Genomic DNA, 5,213 nt, shown 5'->3' on the forward strand with positions numbered 1-5,213 from the left:
CATGGATCAAGACTAGGATTTGTCACTCCGTATGATGGAGAGGTATCTTAGGGCCCACTCGGTAATAAAGCATCACAATGAGCTTGCAAGCAATGTGACCAATGGGTTAGCCAGGGGATCTTGTATTACGGAACGAGTAAAGAGACTTGTCGGTAACGATATTGAACTAGGTATGGTGATACCGACAACCGAATCTCGGGCAAGTAACATACCGATAGACAAAGATAACTACACACGGGATTATCTGAATCCTTGACATCGAGGTTTGACCGATAAAGATCTTCGTCATAGAATATGTAGGAACCAATATGGACATCCAGATCACGCTATTGGTTATTGGCCGTAGAGGTGTCTCGGTCATGTTTGCATAGTTCTCAAACCCGCAGGGTCTACACACTTAATGTTTGGTGATGATATAAGTATAGTTGAGTTGTTATGGTGGTAACCAAAGGTTGTTCGGGGCACAAATGAGATCCCGAACGTCACGAGGAACTCTGAGTGGTCCGGAGATGAAGATTGATATGTAGGACGAAGGGTACCAGAGTCTGGAAGTGTTCTGGGGGTACCGGGTTATCATCAAGAGAACCGAAAGGGTTTCGGGGGGTCTCAGCAAGTGTTGGGGGGCCTCATGGGCCAGGGGAAGGGAGCACACTAAGGGGCTGTGCGCCCCCCTCACCCCATCCCATGATCACCAGGAGGGTGGTGCGCCCCCCTAGGGCTGCCTCCCCCTTGCTTGGGCGGTAAGCCACCTGGGAGGGCAGTGACAGTCAGAACATGTCTGAAGAGCAAATGAATCTCAGTGAGGGCACTAGTCCCTCCAATAGCAGTTATGAAGATGGTAGCAGAAGCACTCCAAGCAACTTGCCTAAGGCTGCCACTAGGCAAAGAAAGAAGAGAACCTCAGAATCTGAGGATGAGGACTTTGTTGTGTGATGAGGAGGTGTCCTCAAAGAAGAAAGTGTTCAAGAAGGAGTATGCTGCTGCCATAAAACCTGGTATGCCAAAGAAAGCTCCTGCCAAGAGGAAGCGTATGTCTAAAGTCAGAGCCTTCACTCAGGAAACTATGGAGTTCATTCTTGAACCAAGAGAAGAAGAGGTTGCTGAAGGAAAGATGAGGAAGAAGAGAGTCAAGAAGACTATGGCCAGAGTTATTGGCAAACCTTCCATGATGAGAGGATCAGATGAAGAAGAGGAGGAGGAAGAGCCAGCAGCACCACCTCCAAAGGCTCAGAAGCTCATTGGGGTGCTATCAAGTCTGGGGCTGCTCCATCTAAGCCCAAGACAGCCCCCAAGCCTCCAACTCAAGCTCAAGCTCCAAATCCTTCTACACCCAAGAGATCCACAAGAAACATCCCTACTACTGAGAAGAATAAGGCCCCAGTGCCTGAAGTTCAAGAGGATGAAGAGCTGATAACCCACAAGTACAGGGGATCGCAACAGTTTTCGAGGGTAGAGTATTCAACCCAAATGTATAGATTCGACACAAGGGGAGCCAAAGAATATTTGAAGGTATCAGCAGCTGAGTTGTCAATTCAACCACACCTGGAGATTAATTATCCGCAGCAAAATGATCAGTAGCAAAGTAATATGATCGTTTTGATAATAGTAGCAGCAGCAACGGTAACGGTAACAGTGATAACAGTATTTTTGTAGCAAGTGCAACAGTAATGATAGCAGTAGTAACTTAGCAGAAACAATATAGGATAAATTCGTAGGCATTGGATCGGTGACTTGTTGGATGATATTCATCATGAGACAGTTATAACCTAGGGCAATACGTGAAAGTGCGTTATATCGACTAGAGGGGGGGTGAATAGGCGATTTTTATGAAATTCTTCATTGAGGAATTTGCCGGTGAGGAAATTCCTTAGCGAAGAACTACTAGCAGCGGAATAAGTACTCAAAAGTAAACATGACAGAATACAAGCATGGTCATCATGATGAAATGAAGATAGGCACAGATTACAGGTAGCGTGAGCACATGATAACACAGGATGAAGACAAACAGACTGAAGAAATTGAACTGAGGAAATTGAGAAAGTCTTCAGTCAAAGTCTTCAAGCACAGATATGAACAAGCACACAACACAGTTATGAGGAAATGAAAGAGTTGAGGAAATAGAACCAGTAAGCTTGGTGAAGACAATGATTTGGTAGACCAGTTCCAACTGTTGTCTCAGTTGTACGTCTGGTTGGAGCGGCTAAGTATTTAAACTCGAGGACACACAGTCCCGGACACCCAGTCCTGAACACGCAGCTCAGGACACCAAGTCCTCACCGTATTCTCCTTGAACTAAGGTCACACAGACCTCATCCAATCACTCGTGGTAAGTCTTCAGGTGACTTCCGAACCTTCACAAACTTGGTCACTCGGCTATCCACAATTCCTGTTGGATGCTCTAGACCATGGCGCCTAACCGTTTGGAAGAAGCACAGTCTTCAAAGGTAACAAGCGTCGGATCCACTCAGGATCAATCTCTTCAGTGATGCTCAATCACTTGGGGTTTGTAGGTGTTTGGGTTTTGGGTTTTTCCTCACTTGATGATTTTCGCTCAAAGTCCTCGGAGAATGGGTTGCTCTCAAATGACAAGTGTCAGTTTCTCTCGGAGCAGCCAACCAGCTAGTGGTTGTAGGGGGGGGCTATTTATAGCCTAGGGAGCAGCCCGACATGATAAGACATAAATGCCCTTCAATGATATGATCGTTAGGTGGATAGATATTTTGGGACAGCTGGCGCATAACACATCAACGGTCGAAATTTTGAGTAGCAAAATCCTCAGGGCTATCATGTTCCTCACTATGTAGGCAATCTGCACTGGCGAATTCCTAACTCCTCAGTCAGAACAAATTCCTCAGAGACCAGAAGAACTTCGTCTCTGTCACTGAAGAAATTGACTGAACTGTATGAGATTTCCAATGGCTTCACTCGAAGGGATTGGTAGGTGTAGGATTTTGAGTTGAGCATCACATGGAAATTTTTCCTTAGTATTTCCTCGACCCCCCTTAACAGTACGGTGTTTCCTATGACTCAAGAAAGAGAAAATGAAACTACGAAAACAAAAGTCTTCATGCTTCATGTTCCTCGAAAGAATACCAAGTCTTCAAGGTCACACCAATTTCTTCACTTTCAAAGTCTTCAGAGATCCAAAGTCTTCAGTCGAAGAACTTCAGTTTTAGGGGTCGACTTTCTCTGTAAATATCAAACTCCTCATAGACTTATAGACCTGTGTACACTCACAAACGCATTAGTCCCTTAACCTATAAGTCTTCAATACACCAAAATCACTAAGGGGCGCTAGATGCACTTACAATCTCCCCCTTTTTGGTGATTGATGACAATATAGGTTAAGTTTTCAACGGGGATAAACATATGAAGTGTAAATACTAATATTGAGGAATTTGATTGCAAGATATAGAAGAACTCCCCCTGAAGATGTGCATAGTGAGGAATTTGCTTTTGAAGCAATGCACACTTGAAGAGTTGAATCATGGAGATCTCCCCCTATATCTTGTAATTCATACACGCATTTGACATATCACAATGAAGAATTTGAAATGCATGATGAAATATGGTGACTGATGTAATTCAGCATGCGTGCAATAATATTTAACGATGAATAAGCATGCAAAAAAATGTCTCAAAAGTATCAGAGCACCATCGGGTTTAAGATTACAAATCGATCCAATAAAGTCTCAGAAGAATGAGAGTTGTAACTTAACAAAAAAACGCCCATATAGAAAGACCCGCTTGAAGACTAACTCAAAATTCCCCCCCTTTGTCATCAAATGACCAAAAGGATCGAATATGAGGACTAACACCCCTGAAGAATTTCAAGTTGATGAAGGAGCGCCAGCATTGTTGGGGTCGTTTGTTGTAGTAGGGCCTGCCGCAGTGTCGTCCAATTCTTCATTTTCATCAGTGTCGCGTGATGAAGAATATGAGCTGGCCACCAGAGAAGGAACCTTGACCTTCTTGAATTTCTTCGGTGGAGGTGCAGACCAGTCAAAATCTTCTTTGAGACCCATTTTCTTCAGATCATCTTCACCATACAGATGTGACAGGATTGCCCAGGCGCGACCGAAGACTTGATGGAGGTAGTAATGGTTTTTCTTCACTGCATTGTGTGTGGCAGTCATGTTGTGAAGAAGTGAACCAAACTGATGCTTAACCCATTTGTGATTTCGATCCACCTTCTGGTGAAGACTAAGCAGAAGTTCACGATCAGTCATCACGCGCGGAGCAGTGGCTTGAGGAGTGGACTTGGGTGCATTGGCAGAGTCATGTGTGGCAGGTCATCATTGGTGGAATAAGATGCAGCTTTGCGAAACTGACCATCCAATGGACGAATGCCTTCATCTATTACAGCTGGTGCCTTGCCCTTTCCATCAACCGAGGAATATGTTTGCTTGAGGACTTCAATTGGGGGCAAGTAGCTGAGGTGATTCTGGAAATCAGCTTTGTAGTTGAGTGAAGACCTTGTCCTGAGGAATCTCATAATCCAAGGTGCATAAGGCTTCAGCTCAAACGGAGACAGTGCAATATTTGCCATAGTCCTCATGAAGAAATCGTGATAATTGACAGGAATGCCATGAACGATGTTGAATACCAGATTCATCATGATGCCAACAATTTCCTCATCAGATGAGTTGTGGTCTTTGATAGGACTGATTGTCCTCGTAAGAATACAATAGACAGTTCTGGGCACGTAAAGCAATTCCTTCACGAGGAATTTGGTTCTTGGTGCTTGACCTGGCTTCAAAGGTTTCATCAGCACCTGCATGTAATGATGTGTGAGCTCAGGTTCACTATAGATGCAGCGAGCTTCTTCAAGGGGAGGACTGAGTGGTAGAGCACGAAGCAATTCAGAGGCTGGTGCAGTGTAGTGAGTGTTTTCAGACATCCAGTCCAGCACCCATGAATTCACATCTTCAGCATCTCCTGTGATGTGCAGCGTTGCATAGAATTGAAGAATCAGTTCTTCATTCCAATCGCAGATGTCAGAGCAAAAGTTTAACAGTCCAGCGTCGTGAAGAACACTGAGGACTGGTGCGAAGCATGACAGAGATTCCATATCCACGTGAGGAATATGCTCATGATAGAAGATTTTCTCCTTGTTAAACATCACTGAGGAATAGAAATTGGCTTGACTAGCAGTCCAGAAATGCCTCTTCCTAATGCGAGCAGAGTTATATGGGTTGTAATCTTCGAAGAAT

This window comes from Triticum aestivum, chromosome 3A (assembly GCF_018294505.1).
Source record: "Triticum aestivum cultivar Chinese Spring chromosome 3A, IWGSC CS RefSeq v2.1, whole genome shotgun sequence".
NCBI lineage: Eukaryota > Viridiplantae > Streptophyta > Magnoliopsida > Poales > Poaceae > Triticum > Triticum aestivum.